Genomic DNA, 23,793 nt, shown 5'->3' with positions numbered 1-23,793 from the left:
CCAATATTTAGAGGCTTCTAAAGTACGACCTATAAGGCTGGAGATGAAGATATACCCATGTGTACCAAGGTGGTCAAGAAGACCGCAACCCCACGCATATCGCCACTACCGCTGTGGCTTCATCAGGGGAGAGGTGTGGTATTAGAGCAGCTAGCCCGGTCTCTTATTTATACCCAAAGTTATAATTACCCAGACTGGTCTCAGATGTGGAGTTCACCATCCGATGTGGACGCCATGTTAACCCTGCGCGTGCGCATAGGAGTCGATTGCGCAGCACAGGAAGGAGAGGAGTAAGTATTTCCGGAGCGCATCTGTCCAGCATCCGGATTCTGCACATGCGCGGGAGCGCGCCCTGTATAGGCACACTTGAACATATCCCTGCATTGCTGCAGGCGTGCATGTGGAGGCGGCGCATATCAAATACCCTCCGACACACTGGCCCATCAGATACGCTCCGGAAATACTTACTCCTCTCCTTCCTGTGCTGCGCAATCGACTCCTATGCGCACGCGCAGGGTTAACATGGCGTCCACATCGGATGGTGAACTGCACATCTGAGACCAGTCTGGGTAATTATAACTTTGAATATAAATAAGAGACCGGGCTAGCTGCTCTAATACCACACCTCTCCCCTGATGAAGCCACAGCGGTAGTGGCGATATGCGTGGGGTTGCGGTCTTCTTGACCACCTTGGTACACATGGGTATATCTTCATCTCCAGCCTTATAGGTCGTACTTTAGGAGCCTCTAAAAATTGGTATCGGGGCATTTATTCCCTCTCTTACCTTTCCTCCTTTTTTGGGGGGGGGGCAAAATTGTGGTTATTTACCATGAGGAATTTAGGTAGCACTGCCTCTATTTAAAGTAAAGTACATAATCCAATGGTGTTAGGATCATTAACAAAAATCTTTTTGGTGCCCAAAATAGGAGAAGAATCTATTTATTCATTTGTTTGGCTATAGGGACTTATATGGGCCTACATGAATATGCTGGGTATATTTATTGATGTTACATGTCTATTGGTGAGGTTTACACATGTGTAAGGATTTTTGACCACGGTTATACTCTAATATGGTACAATGATGTATTTAAGCGTTATGCTTTTTAAATGTTTTTAACTTTCTGCATGTTTGTCCAGTCTTCATGAATTAATAAAATTATGTTGGTATATATTTAGCGCTCCCTTTCTTTTCATACATACCACTTTCTCTTTCTTGCATGCTACATGTGTCTTGGCTGCAAGCTTAGGGCGGCGGCAGCACTTTCTGATTCTTAAAGGAAGAGTGTGCACATTCCTAATGCGTTCCCAGACTATTGCTGTGAGGCACTGGATACTTAAGGCACCTCCACCCTTTGGGAGGTGCCTGAGCAACTCCATCTTTCAGTGTGTTCTGGGCAACTGCTGAGTCATCCCATCCCTGTTTCCACCATCCTGGGGGCTGAGTACCCAGGCCTGTATCTGTCTCCTGTTACGGTAGGACAGGTGACAGGCCAGCCTGCTGTGGCAGCTCCCTGCCCTATCATCCTCTAGCTATGCAGCTTCGGTCTTCTCTTTTTGTGCAGAATTGAGTGGAAGACCAAAGACGAGAATCCCACAGATCCAAAGAAAGTGGAGGACTAAGTGAAGAGCTTCAGCGGCAGGACAGGTGCAAAACAGGCTTGCCATCGCAGCTCACCACCCAATCCTTTGTTCGCTTTGGTTTTACATCCGCTTCTAGTAAACCCATACAGGCCCTATATCGAATCCAGCAGAATGTTGACCCAATAGCCGCTGTTTTGCTTCATCCGTGCAAAGCAAATTTTGAAAATTCAGATTTTAGCGACTCTAACTTTTGGGAAAAATTTGTAACAAATTAGATTAGTTACAAATCGACTCACTAATCTTTTAAGTCTCCATATTTTGTATACACTGTATTGATTACAGTTTTACTTGAATTTGAATAGGATCAAAGCACAGGATAATTTCTAAGAAAGTATTTTGGGGGGGATATTGTGTATTTTCGAAACTTATTTTTCCATTTTTTTCCCATTTCAGTAAAAGTAGTCGCAATGAACAAGTTGATCTGAACCCTTTTATCCTTACTTTTTTGAATATGATTTTTTTTTTTGCCAAACTTTTTTTTATACATTTCCCCACTCCGCTGAGTTTTTGAGCTCAAGGCCTCAAATATCTTGAATCGACTTGACACAAATCTTTTTCGTACACTGGAAAAAAAAAAGTTGGATAAAGTTGTGAGGAGAGTTGTTGTAGAAATGCCTGGCTTCAAGGACTCGACTTTCAAACCCAGCTCTGTCTAATCCTCTCTGTCCTCTCCATCCCATGTGGCTAGCGCTTGGCTCCTGGCAAGTCGGGGGGATATTAATGCTTGCTCTGCTAGTCTGGAGATTAAAAGAATTAAGACGTACAGTATGTGCTTGCGACAGTAATTGTTTTATATCCTATGCTTATTGTTCTAGCGGACCAAAAAGTGCCCAATTCAATTAATAAAGTGAAAACTTTAAAATTAGAACAGAAAAATACCAAAATAAAAAAAAAATCAACTATGATCCTTTCATTTATTTTGGTCTGGAAGACTTTAATTGAATCTCTAAGCTGGAATGCTTTTTTTTTTTGTTTAAAAGAGAATTAAAAGCCAATATGATCGACTTTTTAAGAAATATTCAAGAACAAAAGCAGATTTTTTTATTTTTTTATTTTTTTTTAGCTTTAATTTGAGAATCCATTAAGTCTGATAATTCAAATAATTAGCAGAAAATTAAGAAAAGCTGGCGGATTTGGGTCTAGTGTGCACCTTCTTGCAAAAACTTATAGATTTTTTATTTTGCTTTTGAGTCAAGTTGTTTTTTTTTTCCTTTGGTAGTAATTTTTTTTTCCTAAATTGGAGGACATTTAAAAAAAAAAGAAATGACAAATTGACAAAGAAATGGTAACTATTTGTCAGTTTTAGTGGGAATTTATCAGATGGTGTCATCCTTAGGTGCCCCCCATACTCACGGACCCACCCATACTCTCACACTTGTGAGACCCAAATGCAAAAAATGTATCATGCCCCCACCTACCATGTGCTACTTATAATATTATTTTTTTCTCACGTGGCTGAGGGGCTTTTGAGCTGCACTAGGCACAAGGGCTTGGGCATGACATCTCCTATGGCTACGTCCCTGCGGAACTCGGCTCGGTTTGACCGGCCATTTACAGCAGACTGCCCTTCCTCCTTAATTATTCGGACATTCCAAGTGAATGTAACGACCATCAGGGCCAGGCACAACCATTTATATGAATGACTTATTATGACTTGGTATGCTCATGAGTGGGGGTATCGGTAAGGTTGGTCCATCACTATTCAAACACTGATTGCCTTTTCTTGAGCAGGCCATCTACAGTGGGTATGGAAAGTATTCAGACCCCTTCAAATTTTTCACTATTTGTTTCATAGCAGCCATTTGGTAAATTTTAAAAAGTTTTTTTTTTTTTCTCATTTCTCATTTTTGCAAATTTATTAAAAAAGAAAAACTGAAATATCACATGGTCATAAGTATTCAGACCCTTTGCTCAGTATTGAGTAGAAGCCCCCTTTTGAGTTAGTACAGCCATGAGTCTTCTTGGGAATGTTTTTCACACCTGGATTTGGGGATCCTCTGCCATTCTTCCTTGCAGATCCTCTCCGTTTCCGTCAGGTTGGATGGTGAACGTTGGTGGACAGTCATTTTCAGGTCTCTCCAGAGATGCTCAATTGGGTTTAGGTCAGGGCTCTGGCAGGGCCAAAAATTTCTACATTTCTGTTTTTTTCAGCCAAGATGGGGCGCAGAGTGTAGTTTAATGAGAAAAAAAAATAAACTTTTTAGAATTTACCAAATGGCTGCAATGAAACAAAGAGGGAAACATTTAAAGAGATCTGAATACTTTCCGGACCCACTGTATATCAGACTAATTCTAGCCAAAGCCGCTGACAATCTAATGTATATAGGGCTACTCAACAATGATACAATCTCTGATGGTCAAGGCCAGGGAAGGTTTTAAAGGAGTTGTCTACTACCTGAAAAACACCTTTTAAAATTAACTAGATCCCTTTCTAAAATAAAATAACAGATATTCACCTCTCTCACCGGAGTGGTTCCAGGTATGTTGGCGCCGGGTTATCCGTGGCTTCCGTGACTTTGTTATATCATGTGAGTCTTGTAGACATTCAGTGGCCACTATTGGGCTGATGAACTCTCGGTGGTGCCACCCAGCCAGGGTGTGTGTGTTTGTGCGGTCCAGCAACCAAGCAGGTGTAATCAGTTCCCTGCTGTGGTCAATGGGGTAGCACCACACCTTTCTTAAATTCCCAGTATTCTACTGGTAGTTGCCAGATATTGAGCTTAGTTAACATTAAACATTTCTAATGCTATTCCTGTGGCTATCCTGTTTCTAAACTGGCTTTTTCCTTACCGTATCTTTTTATTTTACCTTACAGTATCTGACCCTGAATCAACTTTCCCTCTGACTTTGGTCTCATCTACTTGATTTCTGTACTTTGTTTTGTCCCCACTGATACTGACTCGGCTTTGTTGACCATCCTTGCTGCAAGCTCGCTCCTCCAGCCAGCAGCCACTCCGTGGACACAACCTAGGTGGCCCCATTTTAAGTCCAGATCCCTGTGCATTGGTTAAAGGGTGAAGGTTGGGGTTTTTCTAAGTTCTGTTAGAGGAAGTAGAGGTGACTTTTTTCGGCTGACAGATCCGGACACTCTTTACAGTGAGCCAGAATATTGAGGGAGTCATATCAGCAACCGTGGTGCTCTATTGAAAAAGTTAATGTTGATTGATAGGTGTCAGTGTTAATATAATCATGAGCAGTTAACATCCCTGATGATCTAGTGTATATTGATATTTTACCAGATGATCCAGGGCAGTTAGAGGTTAACATCAGCATCCCTTGAGGTCAGCGGTGGAGAAAGAGTAATATAATTTTTCTTAGTGATCTGCAGAGGAAGCATTAATGGATGAATGATAGTTGTCTAGTGTTGTGTATGCTTTAATGTAATCATCCCAGGTGGTCTAGGGGAAGGAAGGAGTTATAGTCCCTGGTGGTCTAATATTCATATCCCTGGTGGTCTAGTGTGGTGTATTATTAATATAAGAGGTTATTGTCAGCATCTCTGGTAATTTACAGAAAATAAGAAGTAATGCTATCATCTTAGATGGTCTAGGGCAGGAGAAGTGTTAAAATCAGCATCCCTGGTGGTCTAGTGTAGTGAAGGGGCTAATTATACCTGGTGTTTAGTGAACCCATCAGGTTTTCTCCCCTCTCTTATAAGAAACTGACCCCAATGTGTTAAATAATTTATTGCCTGAAAAAAAAATAAAAATGTAATACCGGTGTTGATCTTTAGGTATAAACTACCGGGAAAGCTTGTAACTTACTGACGAGGGGGACGGGAAAGCACTGCAAAGTTTCACAATACATAGGGTGGTCGGGCTGAGCTAAGCTTCAAGTGATGACTTATTTCTGACTCAAAGACATATCTGCCGCTGCGATCCTATATTATGGGGATCCGGCAAGTGTGGCTGGTGGCAGCACATTAAGATACTGTATAGGGAGATGGAATCGGGAAGAAAAATGAAGCTTTATAGCAAGAAGCCGACACGTCTGACCTTGTACGACTTATGGTTCCTTCCTCTAAGAATGTAAGATATTATCTCTCCATTAGGTCTCCACCAATGAACCAGTCTCCAGTGTCACCTTACTATATTAATGCACAGCGCAGAGTTATGAGGATGCAGCCAAGGTCAATCACAAGGCAACCCTATGGGCACCCCTCTGCTCGCCCTATAGACGGTGACACTCTGCACAGCGTATGGCGGCACACTCTGCTGACACTTTCTTCATGCAGACAGTAAACCCAACAGCTACAGAAATCAACAAAAAGAAAAGAACCAGCGGAGATCTCGATAATTTCCCCTGTGAGCCCAGCGTTGCCTCACAGCTTCTCTCTGCTAATTTCTTATGAAGCTGAGAGACAAGAGAATCTCACAGCCCAGAATGTCTCAAGATCAGTAACAAAAACCGCAGAATGTCTCAAGATGTGTAACAAGAACTCAAGATCCTTTACAAAAACTCCACTCATTCTCCATGTCTTCCTCGTCGTCTTCGTCTTTTCCTCTATTTCTCTCTTTATCTCCCTTGTCGCTCACATTTTTTCTTATTCTTTTTCTTTCTCACTTTCCCTTGTTCCATCTCTTTCTCCATTGCTCTTTACTTGTTTTCTCCTTTCAACTTTTTATTAATTTCTCTTCTTTCTCTTATTCTCTCTATTATTCTTTCTTTTTTTTTTTTTTCAACAGTTTTACATTTTCTGTCCAGTTGTTCCATTTCTTTTCAGCTCTCCCTCCCTCTCTCTGTATTAGCACAAATGGAGATTTACTAATACTGGTATATTGTTTGTTAGGCTCTGTGCGCATGTTCAGGATTTGAATGCAGAAATTTGTGCAGCGTTTCTGCATCTCTAGGCAGGAAAAATGCTGCGGGAAAAAACGTGTGTTTTGCCGCGTTTTTAACGTGTTTTTAATACCTTTCTAAAGGAATTTTTTTAATGCATTTTTGTACATCAATGAATGCTTTTTGGAGCTAAATAAAGATATTTGAAAAAAGAAACCTGGGACATAGCTTTAACCCTTGGATTACCTTCAGACCTGGAGTGAGTATATTGGTTAATTTAACTGATTAAAGAATGTGTCTGTTGTATTTCAAATAAAGTGTTTACTCTGTGTCTGTGTGTTTATTTAACTCTTTACTTTACTTTAATTAGGTTTAGTAATGAAAGGGTCTGATTAACACCTTGTCATCACCAAACAAAAGGGCTAGGTGTAAGCTAATCCCATACACCCAATCTCATTAGCATTTCCATTCAAGTCATTTCTGGGGCAGCTGAGAGCTAATATTTTTAGACTAGGAAGGTGCCAGTAGGCAAACATGTTCCCTGGCTATTAACAACAGCTCACAGCTGTTTTGTTAGCCACTACATCCCCACGAACAGCAACAAGCAGCGCTTTGGACGCTGCATATTTTAGCTGCGTCCAAAACGCTGTGTTCTAATGCCGCATTTATCTTGTCAATATTTGCTGATCCACCGCATATAATGACACTTCAATCCGTAAAAATCTGCAGTGAAGACTGGCATCTCCACGACAGAAATTGACATGCTGCGGGTGAGTTTGGGTACGTGGCCACGATCAGGAGCCGCTGCAAGTTTTAAACTGTGTATTTATGCAGCGTCAAACTCGCAGTTCCCAGATGTTACAGCATAGTGGATGGGATTTCTAGGAATCCCATGTCCACTATGCGTGCTTCTGAGGCTAACCAAAAAAGAACAAAAGAGAGGTCGTGTATGATAGAAAATATAACAATTTTTATTGAGTCAAGTTGAAAAACATGTCAGGGCGGGGGGGAACAACCAGGAAGAATGCGCTGAAGATAACATGTGTTCCCCACATATACATATATAATAATATCACGCACAAATAGATATATTCATTAAGAATAAATAAATACATATATATAGAATGAATATGTGACAAATTAAACAATGAGGTATATCAAATATAAGATAATGTAATCTCCCACATCAAGGCATTAGTGATGAGCGAGCATGCTCGTTACTGCTCGGTGCTTACCCAAGTATCTCACTGGTCGAGATGCTCGATGCTCGCCGAGTATTTCTGGGGTTGCTCGGCAAGCGCTCGGGTCTCCTCCCTGCACGTTTGGCGCTCTTTCGAGAGCCAAAGAACATGCAGAGATTGCCTGCCATGCACTGTAATGCCGTAGCCATGTTGGTTGTGGCATTACAGTGATTGGCTGGCCGCACAGCGTCATCGGGTCTATATCAGACCTGGCGCCGCCATGCTCATCACAGTCACTCCGGATCAAATAGTGTAGGGAGAGCTGCTGCTGCGTCAGGGAGAGAATTGCTTGTTTATTAGGGAGTGTAGGTAGAACAGAAGTACATTACACATATCCATCTCAACAAACAGTCCTTCTGAGGATTAACTAATCCATCTGCAGCGATATCAGGCAGGCAGGGTATATAGGCAGGCAGGCAGTGTATATAGCAGACTGAAGTGCATATAGCACAAGAGGCTCCATTACAGCTTTGCCTGCTGCTGCTGCTGTTAGACATTTGTAGAAATAGGCCCATGTCTCAGGGGGCAGGAATCATTTTTTTTAGATCTAATTCCTCATTATTTGCTTAAAAAGCAATCCAGAGGACACCATTTTTCTGCGTCATTTGCTTGTTGGCACTGCAGAATACAGCCAGGTCCTTTCCATATTACAGCGCCAAAAATCCAACTATTTAAAACTGTGGTTTGTCCGTCAGACGGATCACATATAATTGCGCTGAAAATATTGCCATTTCTGGCCTCCATTGAAATTTTGTTTCAGTGTGTCAGTGAAGCTATTGACACCAGTTTGCTGTTAAAAATAGTTACCTACAGGCCAGGTATTTAAAATTGTGTTTTCTCCGTCACACAGATCACATATACTTTTTCCGAAAATACTGCCGTCTCGTATCTCCATTAAAAATTTATTTCAGTGTGTCAGCGAAGTTTTTGACACCGGTTTGCTATTCAAAATAGTTACCTACAGGCCAGCTATTTAAAACTGTGGTTTGTCCGTCACACGGATCACATATAAGTTCGTTCCAAATTCAGCGATTTGTAGTGAGCGTGGAAGATATTGTCCTCCATTTAAAATGGGCAAGGGATGGGGAACTGGACGTAATGGTAATGGTGCATGCAGAGGCCGAGGCCGCGGGCAAGCTGAAATTGTGCCACAACAAACACCCACATCTTTTCGCTCGACCTTCCTGTCCCAATTAATAGGGGACTGCAGAACACCACTATTGAACACACAGCAGTGTGAAAAGGTAATTGGTTGGACAGCGGATAATGCTTCCAGTCATTTAGCCACCACCACCACCACCAGTCTGTCTTCCACACTGTCAAGTCTCAGTAGCCGTGAGTCTGGAGCGCATATTCCTCACCCTGATCCTCCTTCCTCCCACCATGCCGAGTACCCAGAGACAACTGATACCACACTTGCACACTCCGAAGAGCTGCCCACTTTTCCATTTCTAGTTTCGGGCCTCTTGCCCGGTCCACTTGAAACGGGCAAGAGGAGATTGCATGTAGCGATGCCCAAATATTTGAGCAGCCACGGTCATACAATACGCGATAGTGGGAAAGTGTCACAAGAGGTGGACGATGATGAGACACAATTGCCAGAAAGTCAGGAGGAGGACCAGAGTGCGGAAGTGGAAGACGAGGTGGTGGATCAAATAGTAACTGGCCCAACCTGGCAGGAGGACATGCAGAGCGAGGACAGCAGCATACAGGGAGAGGGAGGCAGAGCACCCCAACAGGCAGGAAGAAGCAGTGTGGTGGCCGCAGACAGAAGGCGGGTAACCGTTCCCTGTATCACCAACACAACGGAAGTTGCCAGTACAACTGTTAGGTCTTCCCAAGCCTGGTTGTTTTTTAAAGACTCTGCCGATAACCCCAAAAAGGCCATTTGCACCACCTGCCAGGCCAGCATCAGCAGGGGTGGCAAAACGACCAGCCTGACCACCACCAGCATGATCAGGCACATGGCAGCAAAGCACTCGACTTTGTGGGCCGAACCCCAGGGTCCAGGAACAGTGTCTGCGGGTGGCACCACTGCTTCTTCCGCTATTTTGCATGCAAGCCAATCCCCTGTCCATGGTGCATGCGAAGATGCCTCTTGCCCTGCACCTGTCGTTGCACACTCTCAAGTAGCAGCATCAGGAAGCACGTCCACGTCCTTGTCCCAGCACAGTGTTAAGTTGTCCATACCCCAGGCCTTGGAGCACAAGCGCAAACATGCAGCCAATGCCTCACAGGCCACACTACTAAATTCCCACATTTCTCGACTGCTTGCGCTCAAAATGTTGCCTTTTAGGCTCGTGAAGATGGAAGCAGTATGCAACCTGATGGCGGCGGCCGTCCCTCGTGCTCGGTCCCCAGCTGCCATTATTTCTCCCAATGTGCCGTCCCCGCATTACAGAAGCACGTGTCCCAAAACATTAGCAATGCCCTCAACAACACAGTTACTGGGAAAGTCCACCTAACCACGGACACGTGGACAAATGCTTGCGGGTAGGGACGGTACATCTCGCTGACGGCACACTAGGTTAACATAGTGGAAGCCGAGACGCAGTCGGAACTTAGGACAGAACACGTCCTCCCGACGCCAAGGATTGCGGGCCCTAGGTCTATCAGGGTTGTCCCCACAGTCTACAGCTCCTGCACCTCAGCCTCCTCCTCCACTTCAGCCTCCATCTCCGAAATCACCACATCAGTCACAAGCTGGAAGCACTGCAGCACTGCCTCGGCCAAGCAGCAACAGGCTGTGCTGAAGCTAAAACGCTTAGGTGACAAACCGCACAATGCTGAAGAGTTGTGGACAGTTCTGAAACAACAGGCAGATCTGTGGCCCACACCGCTGAACCTACAGCCAGGCATGGTCGTGTGTGACAATGGCCGGAACCTGGTGGCGGCTTTGAGGTGAGGTGAGCTCACACACGTACCATTCCTGACCCATGTGCTTAACCTCGTGGTTCAGCGATTTCTCAAATCTTACCCATAGCTGCCGGATTTGCTTGTTAAAGTACGCTGCCTGTGTGCCCATTTTAGAAAGTCACCTACAGCTTCCGCTGCCATTGCCGTGTTTCAGCAGAGTTTGCAGCTTCCGGCTCACAGACTGGCGTGTGATGTCACCACGCGTTGGAACTCTAAATTGCAGATGTTGGGAAGGATTTGTGAGCAGAAGAGGGCAGTTGTTGAGTACCAGGATCAACAAGGCCGTCGGTATTCAGTTCAGACTCCACACATAAGACCTCAGGAGTGGACATGGATGTCAGACATATGTACAATCCTCCAAAACTTTGAGGACTCCACCAAGATGGTGAGCGGAGATGACGCCATAATTAGCGCCACCATGCCGCTGCTCTGTCTTCTGAAATGCTCTCTGCTAACAATCAAAGAGGATACATTGCAGGCGGAGCACGATGAGATGGAGCAAGGAACCATACAGGGTGATTGCACACAGCCCAGCCTCATCTCATCCCAACGTGGATTGGGTGACAATGAGGAAGAGGAGGAGGAGGAAGAAAAGGAGCTAGTTTCATGCACTATAGATGGTACTAACTGCACAACTTTCATACCGTCTGTTCAGCATGGATGACCTGAGGACAGAGAGGAGGAGGAGAGCATGGTCAGTCGTCCTCTTGGTGAGGACATGGAAGTCTGGCCTGTTAGCAGTCTGGCACGCATGGCTGAGTTTATGTTACGCTGTATTTCCCATGACCCATTCTCAAAATTTTGGGTGACAGTCATTACTGGTTGGTGACACTTCTAGACCCACGCTACAAGGAGAACTTTCTATCCCTTATTCCTGAGGCGGACAGGTCTACAAAAATGAGGCAGTACCAGAAGGACTTTGTTGCGGAACTATTAAAAAAATTCCCATTTGAAAACGCTGGCGGCAGAGGTCATAGTTTGTTGGACAACCAAGGACAACAGGCGAGAGAGATACAACTCCAATCCAGCAGAGGCAGGGAAACAATGTCAAAGTTCTGGAAGAACTTTCTCAGCCCCTCCCATCTCACAGGCCCTGAGGCGCGGCGTACTCTCACAAGGAGTGCAAAGTTTGGATGCTGAGGGAGTACCTTGCTGACCGTACCAACGTCCTCCGTGATTCCTCTGTGCCTTCTAATTATTGGGTATCCAAGCTGGATACATGGAATGAACTGGCTCTCTATGCCTTGGAGTGGGTTTTTATTGCCGCCGGTGGAATTATAACTGATAAGCGCATGTGTCTGACAGGCTGAAAATGCTGACAGGATGACTCTTATAAAAATGAACAAGGGCTGGATTGGGTCAGACTTCTCAACACCACCAAATGATAGCAGTGTAACATAAACTCAAATCCAGTGTCTTTTCTTGGAAGGTGCATTCCCATGCACCTTTTCACACCCACACATGGGTATACGCTTCCTGATTTGAGCTATTTGCTCTTGTCCTCCTCCTTCTCCTCATCCTCTAACACCATATCACCAGGGTGACCGTGGTCCATGATGCAACACCCACATAATTTTTGAAAAGGGTGTTTATGATGCCAGTAAATAAAATTTTTTATACAGTATGTTCATGTAAATGTTTGTCAGCCCATACACTTAGGCTATGTGCCCACGATGCAGAAATGAAGCAGAAAATTTCTGCAGCATTTCTGCATCTCCCTGGCAGAAAAAACGCATGCAGATTGTACATGCAGATTGTGCATGCGTTTTTCCTGCAGAATACATGCGGATCCACATGCGGATTCACATGCGTTTCCGCATGCAGATTGACAAGCGCTTTCCAGGCGATAGCATCACTTGGAAAGTGCTTGACAACTAGGTCACACTGTATAAATCCATGCAAACAGCATGGATTTATACAGTGTGAACCGTAAAAATAAAACAAATAAAGCTATACTCACCCCCGATGCCCGGCGTGGCTGCAGCGCTGCTTCCTGGCTGGTTCCTGGCTGCCGACATATCGCGAGACAGAGCGGTGAAGGGCCTGCGGTCACATGACTGTGACGTCACCACAGGTCCTCAAGCGATGCCGGCATTCAGAGAGAAGCCTTCGGAAAGGTGAGTATAAACTTTATTTGTTACTTTATTCTTTTTTTTACAGGTACAATGGTACCCAGGTCTGGATGAGAGTCTCCTCTCCTCCAGAACTGGGTACCATCCGCACATAGAGACGCATAGAAGCCGCTTGTACAAATGTACAGTCGCGGTTTCTATGCGTCTCAATGCAAGTCAATGGCGGGAGTTCCGCTGCGCTTCCGCAAAATTAAATGACATGCTGCGGATTTTTGTACGCAGCATAAACGCTGCAGAAAAATCCGCAGTATGTGCATAGAACATGCGGAATCCCCTTGGGGACCATGGGGTGCGGATTACCTAGCGTTTCACAAGCGTTTATGCTGCGGAAATTCCGCAGCATAAACGCTTGAAAAACGCTATGTGGGCACCCAGCCTTAGTGCATGGGCATTACAAATATAGGAGAACCGCTCCTTTCTAATGGGAACATTTTTTTCTGAGGCCCTCCTCCACGTCTCTTCAAAGGGGCATTGCAGTGCCTCCCAATTTTTGGTAACCCTTGCATTCACTGCATAGGCCAACACTATGGGAGACCCACTTCCTAAAAATAGTAACATTTTTTCATGAGGCCCTCTACGTCTCTTCCAAGGGGCATTAGAGTGCCTTCAAATTTTTGGCAACCCTTGCATTCACTGCATAGGTAAACACAATGGGAGACCCACTTCCTAAGAATGGGAACATTATTTTCAGGAGGCCCTCTGCCCTCAACGTCTCTTCCAAGGGGCATTGGAGTACCTCCAAATTTTTGGCAACCCTTGCATTCACTGCATAGGCAAAAAGAATGGGAAACCCACTTCCTAATAATGGGAACTTTGTTTTCAGGAGGCCCTCCTCTAAGTCTCTTCAAAAGGGTATTGGGGTGCGTCCAAATTTTCAAAGGGATATTGGGGTGCGTCCAAATTTTGGGCAGCCCTGCCACTCATTGCATACACAATAACAGTATAGGAGACCCACTCTTTAGTAATGGAAACAACAAATCCTAGCCGGCTGATGGCTCTCTAAGAATAGTGATGGCGAACTTCTGGCCCTTTAAGAATAGTAAGGGCCGCCTGATGGCCCTAAAAAATAGGCTTTGTGACTTTCAGACTCCCTCCTTCATAAATGAAACAGGATGTGTCTGATCATGTCTCACACACCACATGGCCAAATAAAGTTGTAAAATGTTAAAATGACATTTCCCAATGAATGCATTTGTCACAGTTGAAAGCAATGCAAAAGTGCAAAAAAGCATAAAAACGCAACGTGTGAACATAGCCCAAGGTGTGAATGAGTATTTTTGTTTTGGGTTATTTATTTTGCCTTATATACAAGTCATTACCCTGGAAAGGATGTTCCTTAACATATTTCCCAGGAAAATCCATTTTGGTTTTGTTTTAGTATGTTTTATAAAGAGTCCGTAAAAGTGGCGTAATACTCTGACAACGTTGTTCACAGCAGTGACCTGGGTGCCACAAATGCTTCCAGGGGTCTTCCCCATGCTGTTCCCATGCCATTTGAGCACTGTTCCCATTGATTTGGGCAATTTTTAGGCCCTCTGCAGACCACCGGGGGGAGACGCTTGAAAAATGCTCGAGTTTCCCATACACTTACATTGGGCTCGTTGCTCGGGTCGAGCACCTGAGTATTCCAATGTGCTCGACCCGAGCAACGAGTACCCGAGCATTTTAGTGCTCGCTCATCACTAGGCATAAATAAAGTGCTGAAGTGCAAAAGAAGCCTCAAGATGTGAGGTAAAGTGCAGTAGTAGATATATCTCCTGGTAGGTATACTGCCATGGATCAACCTCATAAATATCAAGCAGAGATGTAGTAATAGTAGTTATCAATCAATGTGCTGATATAAAAGCAGACTCCAGTATAGGTAAATTGTTTGATCACTATCAGTGTAATTCAGTATTCATACCTGGATATGGGTCTGGAGCCTGGGGGGGACACACAATGAAGCGCCAGTCCCAGTTGGTTGTTTTTCATTTTCCCACTCCTGAATAGGAATTACTCACACTCAGGGTGATATATGTACTATATATTCCTTCCTTCAGGACTCTTTGTTTCTGCATATCATCATGTGTACCATCATTTTAGTTTTTTGAGTTTTTTGTTTAGTGCACCTGAGGCTGCGGATCACCCGTGGACACTGACATGCGGAACGTCTTTCAGGACTGCAGCATGTCAAATTCTCTTGTGGAGTCTCTAGTCTCCGCAACAAAAATTTGACCACTAGAATGTATTGAATGCGGTAAATCCACATGGTTCAGTGAACACTTGTGGATTTACCTGAGTTCAATAGAACGCAGCGTTTTGGACGCAGCAAAAATAAACTGCATCCAAAGCGCTGCTTTGTCTGGATCGTGGGCACATAGTCTAAAAAATAAAAAAAAAATGGCGTGGGATCCCGCGTTATTTTCATATCCAGCAGAGGGAAAGCCGACCACTGGGAGCTGATATTAGTGGCTGGGGAAGGGGCCATTAGCCAAAAATGTTCCTTGGCTATTAATAACAGCCCACAGCTGTTTGCTTAGCCTTTAATTGCTAGATTACAGGGGGACCTCAGAAAAAAATTGATGTAGTGTCCCTGTAACAGGTGTATCAGAGGTGACAGACAGTCGTCCAGCAGTTGGTTGCAGGAGATTTCTACGATTGGCATTGCAGACATCTTCTTAGATGAGAGGCTGTCTCTAGGACCTAGCGGCTACCTCCCCCTGGTAGTTAACTCCCTGGCCTGGGTGTATATATACCTGGTGTGTCTGAGAAGGAGGTGTGGGCTATATTCATTTCTACTTGTGAAGGCTTAGCAAAAGCAGTACTTCGTCCTCTCTGGAGCTTGAGGCCGAGTTCGCATTTGTCTGGAGTTGTCTAAAGCTAAGCATTCGCCCCCTGTTTGTCTACCCTTGTTGTCTATAGAGTTTAGTGGCAATCGACTAGTGCTCATCTCCTGCCATCCCTAGCCTTAGGCATACGCCAGGGAAAGACAGGGTGAGGCACGCATGCGGCGATTGCTGAGGAGGCAATATAGGGACAGTAGTTGAGACAGGGTGACACTAGACCAGACTAGGAGGTCTCCACTTCCCCCTTTCCCTAGTGTCTGGGCTCCTTTTCCCTCTTCCCTCTGTGTTGCACTAAGTCTTTCCCACACCTGGCGTGACAGTCCCCCTATAAAATCTAACCAGAAAAGGCTAATCAGACAGCTGCGTGCTGATATTAATAGCCAGGGAAGGGGCCATGGATACTCGCCCCCTCCGCGGCTAATAATATCACCCCTCAGCAGTCCCAGAAACGGCGCATCCATAAGATGCACCAAATCTGGCGCTTAGCCTCCGCTCTTCCCACTGCCGTGTAGTGGTGGCAAGTGGGGTAATGGAGTTGGGGTTCATGTCAGCCTTGATGAAAAGGTAGTTATCCGGCAACTCGTGAAATTGACTTAAAAAATAGCCTTTATTTTGAAAAAATTAAAAACATGAGACCATAGTGCAAATAAAAGCGTACAGAGGCTAATGTCATTGGTGGCTGACATGAAGCCCAGGTTAGTAACGGAGCAACGTCTATAAGACGCTCCCATTACTAACCCCGTAGTAAAGGTTTGCGATGCTTTTTCAATAAAGGCACGGCCAGAATAAAGTAATTTATTGAAATAAAATTCCACAAGGTTTTAATAATTTTTTATTGTTCTCCCAATCTCCGATGCCCTCGTCTCCTTATTTGACCCATTGACTTCAGTTGAGTCAGTCAAATATGCAGCAAACAACCGCAGCAAATCCCCAAATATATTTATACCTGCGGGTTTGCTGCGGGTTTAATTGAAGTCAATGGGCGGGAATCGCTGCAGAAACGCTACAAAGAATGGACATGCTGCAGATTTAAATGCAATGACAATACTGAGCGGAAAATTCCTCACCATGTGCACAGCACATCAGGATTGCCATTGCATTAACTGGCACACGAATTACCTAGAGTTTTTGGTGCATTTCTGCATGGAAATGCTGCAAAAACGCATCAAAAACGCACAGTGTGCACTTAGCCTTAGTCCAAACATGTTGCTCCAAATCGATCATACAGCCCACCTATACACATCATACAGCCCACCTTCGCACATCATACAAGCCCACCTTCGCACATCATACAGCCCACCGTCACACATCATACAAGCCCACCTTCGCACATCATACAGCCCACCGTCACACATCATACAAGCCCACCGTCACACATCATACAGCCCACCGTTACACATCATACAGCCCACCGTCACACATCATACAGCCCACCGTTACACATCATACAGCCCACCGTCACACATCATACAGCCCACCGTCACACATCATACAGCCCACCTTCACACCTTCACCCAGCTCTATTCTGTTCTCACTCTTTTTACCAATCTTACCCTTTTCCTCTCTCTTTTTAATTACATCTGTCTCAATTTTTCTCTTCCTTTCTTCTCTTACTTTCCTTTCTACCCTTTTTTCTTCCTATTTATCTTCCTCCCATTTGTTGTCTTTTCTTTTCTTCTATTCTCAGTGCCCAATTTTCTCTCGTCTCACAGGATTAATCTCTATGACTTTTTTTCTCCCCTTCTTTCTTCATATCTCTGTATTTCTCTCTTCTCCTCCATCTCTTTTTATTTTCTCTTCTTTTCCTCTCTACTTCTCACATGATCTCATGTTAACTCTTCCTCTCTCTATTTTATCTCATCTCTCTTTTCTTCTGTCTTCTATTCTCTTTTTTTTCTTCTTGTTCATCTCTTTTTTCTCTTCTCCCCAAAATACCTCTCCCTCCATCTCTCCATCCATCTCTCCATCTCTAGTTCTCTCTCCTGATCGCTCTTCCACACCAACTATTATTTTTCTTTACTTTTCCTCTCTCTGCTTCTAACATCTCATATCTCTTCCCCTTTGTTCTTCTCTCTTTCTGTATTATCTCTTCTTTTTTCTAACTTCTATCTAGTCTCTTCTTCTCTCCCTTCTCATTTCCTCACCATGTTTATCTCGCTATTCTTCTCTTCTTTTTTTACCTTCTATTCTTTTTCTTCTTCTCTCCTCTTCCTCTATCTCATTTTCTCTCCCCTCTACTCCTCCAACTCTTCTTGCTCACTCTTTCTTTTCCTCTCTCTCTGCTTCTTACATCTGCTCTTCCCACTTTCTGTATTAACCTCCTCTCTCTTCCATCCATTCTCTCTTCTTATTCTCTCTCTAATTCTTCTCACTTCCTTTCCATGTTTAACTCTCAATTCTTCTGTCCTCTCTATCTTCTTTCTGTGTTTTTTTTTAGTTTCTCTCTTCTTTTCTTTCTTCTTCCTCTGTCTCGATCTCTCCCTCCATCAGCTTCTCTCTTTTCCATCTTCACCCTTTTCGTCTCTCGCTCTACACCTTTTTCTCGATTCTTCTCCCTCTTCTCTTTTCTCCATTTCCCTCTGTGTCTCTCTATCTCTTCTCTCTCCTCTTCTCTCTTTCTCAAATTAATTTGCAGGGTTTTGGTCCAGCGACCATGTCAGTTGTCTGTGGCCACTGAGCAGTAGCCACATGGACTTCCTCCTACCTGCCACCATCTCTGACCCCTCTTCTGTCCTGTAGACCTGGTGTGACATCATCATTGCGGAGTGACGCATGTATCTACAATGAAGAAGAGGCGCCAGGGATTCTCGCATGTAGGATGAAGTTTGCAAGGCTCCTATCTGATGTGACCTCTGTCCTAAGAATGGATTCACTCATCTCTATACATTCTTCTCTTCTCTCTTCTTTTCTTCTCACTCATCTCTCTCTCCCCTTCCAGTCTTCTGTATCCCTTATCTCTTCTCTGTCTCTTCTTTTCTGAATCTGAAGCTTTAAAATCTCAAAAGTGAAAATTAACGACCTGCGTTATCTACCTATATCCTTCCTGGATTGTGAATAAAATTCCAAACCTTCAGTAAAGACTGTCACCCACAAAGTCAGTGCTGTAGAAATACAAGGTCAGGATCGTTGTTCCTTCCGACCTCTGGAAATGATAGAGTTAAACAATACTGGACAAGTATATCTGTAACTGGGCTCGTTGACCTCGTTATTAGGCTGCTTTAACCCTTTCCTTACCAGACCGCTCATGTTAGAGGGAACACCAGTCAGGATGCTCTACAACCGGCTGCAGAGTAGATTTGCCCTGTATACGATTTGGGAAAAGTTTGGGGGAGACCCCAATGGGCAGAGCACGGCGGGTGCCATCCAACACCTGCGACCCATAGAGCAGCCAGTGCTAATATTGCCTGGCGTTTCTCCTGGAAGCCTTGAAGTGACCGTCAGTAACGTCCCTGCTCCCCAATCACACGCCCGGCTCGGCGATAAATTGCGTTATATTTATAGCCCATCTGAATATGATAAAACTCCACCACCCGGTAATGTAGGTTCGTCCCAGGGAGACACTTTCATTAGTAAATGTCACACAAGTGGACAACTCAATCCCCAACCAATTAGAGAAGTAGAATATTCCCAGCTGCCGCGTTTAACAGCGCCGCCGCCCCCCATCCGAGCGAGGTTTCCGCGCGCACTGCAGGCTCGCCACATGCACACAGACACCGCTCTATCAACTGCACTTTCAAGTAAGCAAATTGCAGATTTCGCTGAGATGAAGTGGCCAATTAACAGCCTCTAATTCAACAGACTAAGGACCCTGATTGGTGGTCTCCGCAATGGAGGGAAACGTGCAAAAATGTGGCTGCAAACGGCGCTCAAAGCTTCAGCGCAATTCACATTATTCCGGCACTAATCTCTCACATTTCCTCTCTCCACGGAACAGCTGGCCTCATTAAAGCTGTATCTGCGGGAACGGGTGAGCGGCTGCTGCGTAACCTCTTCAATGCTGGGGGCAGCGATGCAAAATCAGACGAATGAGAACGCGACAAATACAGGAGGAAGGAAAGTGAGAACTACACGCAGAAAGCAGCAGAGAGGAGGCAGAGCGCTGCCTGCAGGGGCAAGAATCATTAATATCCCGGGGCCAGAAAAGGATACAGGGCCCCTCACCTGAGCCAGCGGCAGAAAACAATAGGGTCAGATATAACTATAGATAAGGTTATACTAGCTGTACATGTATAATTGTATACAGGAGATACCCAGGTTATACCAGCTGTACATGTATAATTGTATACAGGAGATACCCAGGTTATACCAGCTGTACATGAATAATTATATACAGGAGATACCCAGGTTATACCAGCTGTACATGTATAATTGTATACAGGAGATACCCAGGTTATACCAGCTGTACATATATAATTATATTCAGGAGAAGCCCAGGTTATACCAGCTGTACATATATAATTATATACAGGAGATGCCCAGGTTATACCAGCTGTACATATATAATTATATACAGGAGATGTCCAGGTTATACCAGCTGTACATGTATAATTATATACAGGAGATACCCAGGTTATACCAGCTGTACATATATAATTATATTCAGGAGATACCCAGGTTATACCAGCTGTACATATATAATTATATACAGGAGATGCCCAGGTTATACCAGCTGTACATATATAATTATATACAGGAGATGCCCAGGTTATACCAGCTGTACATATATAATTATATACAGGAGATGCCCAGGTTATACCAGCTGTACATATATAATTATATACAGGAGATAACCAGGTTATACCAGCTGTACATATATAATTATATACAGGAGATGCCCAGGTTATACCAGCTGTACATGTATAATTATATACAGGAGATACCCAGGTTATACCAGCTGTACATATATAATTATATACAGGAGATAACCAGGTTATACCAGCTGTACATATATAATTATATACAGGAGATGCCCAGGTTATACCAGCTGTACATGTATAATTATATACAGGAGATAACCAGGTTATACCAGCTGTACATGTATAATTGTATACAGGAGATACCCAGGTTATACCAGCTGTACATGTATAATTATATACAAGAGATACCCAGGTTATACCAGCTGTACATATATAATTATATTCAGGAGATACCCAGGGTATACCAGCTGTACATATATAATTATATACAGAAGATGCCCAGGTTATACCAGCTGTACATATATAATTATATACAGGAGATGCCCAGGTTATACCAGCTGTACATATATAATTATATACAGGAGATACCCAGGTTATACCAGCTGTACATATATAATTATATACAGGAGATACCCAGGTTATACCAGCTGTACATGTATAATTATATACAAGAGATACCCAGGTTATACCAGCTGTACATGTATAATTATATACAGGAGATACCCAGGTTATACCAGTTGTACATGTATAATTATATACAGAAGATGCCCAGGTTATACCAGCTGTACATATATAATTATATACAGGAGATGTCCAGGTTATATCAGCTGTACATGTATAATTATATACAGGAGATGCCCAGGTTATACCAGCTGTACATGTATAATTATATACAGGAGATACCCAGGTTATACCAGCTGAACATGCATAATTATATACAGGAGATACCCAGGTTATACCAGCTGTACATGTATAATTATATACAGGAGATACCCAAGTTATACCAGCTGTACATGTATAATTATATACAGGAGATACCCAGGTTATACCAGCTGTACATATGTAATTATATACAGCAGATACCCAGGTTATACAAGCTGTACATGCATAATTATATACAGGAGATGCCCAGGTTATACTAGCTGTACATGTATAATTGTATACAGGAGATACCCAGGTTATACCAGCTGTACATGTATAATTGTATACAGGAGATACCCAGGTTATACCAGCTGTACATGAATAATTATATACAGGAGATACCCAGGTTATACCAGCTGTACATGTATAATTGTATACAGGAGATACCCAGGTTATACCAGCTGTACATGAATAATTATATACAGGAGATACCCAGGTTATACCAGCTGTACATGTATAATTGTATACAGGAGATACCCAGGTTATACCAGCTGTACGTATATAATTATATTCAGGAGAAGCCCAGGTTATACCAGCTGTACATATATAATTATATACAGGAGATGCCCAGGTTATACCAGCTGTACATATATAATTATATACAGGAGATGTCCAGGTTATACCAGCTGTACATGTATAATTATATACAGGAGATACCCAGGTTATACCAGCTGTACATATATAATTATATTCAGGAGATACCCAGGTTATACCAGCTGTACATATATAATTATATACAGGAGATGCCCAGGTTATACCAGCTGTACATATATAATTATATACAGGAGATGCCCAGGTTATACCAGCTGTACATATATAATTATATACAGGAGATGCCCAGGTTATACCAGCTGTACATATATAATTATATACAGGAGATAACCAGGTTATACCAGCTGTACATATATAATTATATACAGGAGATGCCCAGGTTATACCAGCTGTACATGTATAATTATATACAGGAGATACCCAGGTTATACCAGCTGTACATATATAATTATATACAGGAGATAACCAGGTTATACCAGCTGTACATATATAATTATATACAGGAGATGCCCAGGTTATACCAGCTGTACATGTATAATTATATACAGGAGATAACCAGGTTATACCAGCTGTACATGTATAATTGTATACAGGAGATACCCAGGTTATACCAGCTGTACATGTATAATTATATACAAGAGATACCCAGGTTATACCAGCTGTACATATATAATTATATTCAGGAGATACCCAGGGTATACCAGCTGTACATATATAATTATATACAGAAGATGCCCAGGTTATACCAGCTGTACATATATAATTATATACAGGAGATGCCCAGGTTATACCAGCTGTACATATATAATTATATACAGGAGATACCCAGGTTATACCAGCTGTACATATATAATTATATACAGGAGATACCCAGGTTATACCAGCTGTACATGTATAATTATATACAAGAGATACCCAGGTTATACCAGCTGTACATGTATAATTATATACAGGAGATACCCAGGTTATACCAGTTGTACATGTATAATTATATACAGAAGATGCCCAGGTTATACCAGCTGTACATATATAATTATATACAGGAGATGTCCAGGTTATATCAGCTGTACATGTATAATTATATACAGGAGATGCCCAGGTTATACCAGCTGTACATGTATAATTATATACAGGAGATACCCAGGTTATACCAGCTGAACATGCATAATTATATACAGGAGATACCCAGGTTATACCAGCTGTACATGTATAATTATATACAGGAGATACCCAAGTTATACCAGCTGTACATGTATAATTATATACAGGAGATACCCAGGTTATACCAGCTGTACATATGTAATTATATACAGCAGATACCCAGGTTATACCAGCTGTACATGCATAATTATATACAGGAGATGCCCAGGTTATACTAGCTGTACATGTATAATTGTATACAGGAGATACCCAGGTTATACCAGCTGTACATGTATAATTGTATACAGGAGATACCCAGGTTATACCAGCTGTACATGAATAATTATATACAGGAGATACCCAGGTTATACCAGCTGTACATGTATAATTGTATACAGGAGATACCCAGGTTATACCAGCTGTACATGAATAATTATATACAGGAGATACCCAGGTTATACCAGCTGTACATGTATAATTGTATACAGGAGATACCCAGGTTATACCAGCTGTACATATATAATTATATTCAGGAGAAGCCCAGGTTATACCAGCTGTACATATATAATTATATACAGGAGATGCCCAGGTTATACCAGCTGTACATATATAATTATATACAGGAGATGTCCAGGTTATACCAGCTGTACATGTATAATTATATACAGGAGATACCCAGGTTATACCAGCTGTACATATATAATTATATTCAGGAGATACCCAGGTTATACCAGCTGTACATATATAATTATATACAGGAGATGCCCAGGTTATACCAGCTGTACATATATAATTATATACAGGAGATGCCCAGGTTATACCAGCTGTACATATATAATTATATACAGGAGATGCCCAGGTTATACCAGCTGTACATATATAATTATATACAGGAGATAACCAGGTTATACCAGCTGTACATATATAATTATATACAGGAGATGCCCA

The sequence above is a fragment of the Phyllobates terribilis genome, unplaced genomic scaffold (genome assembly GCF_046119375.1).
Source record: "Phyllobates terribilis strain yellow unplaced genomic scaffold, ASM4611937v1 Scaffold_2__4_contigs__length_985480577, whole genome shotgun sequence".
NCBI lineage: Eukaryota > Metazoa > Chordata > Amphibia > Anura > Dendrobatidae > Phyllobates > Phyllobates terribilis.
This window is presented reverse-complemented; position numbering follows the sequence as displayed.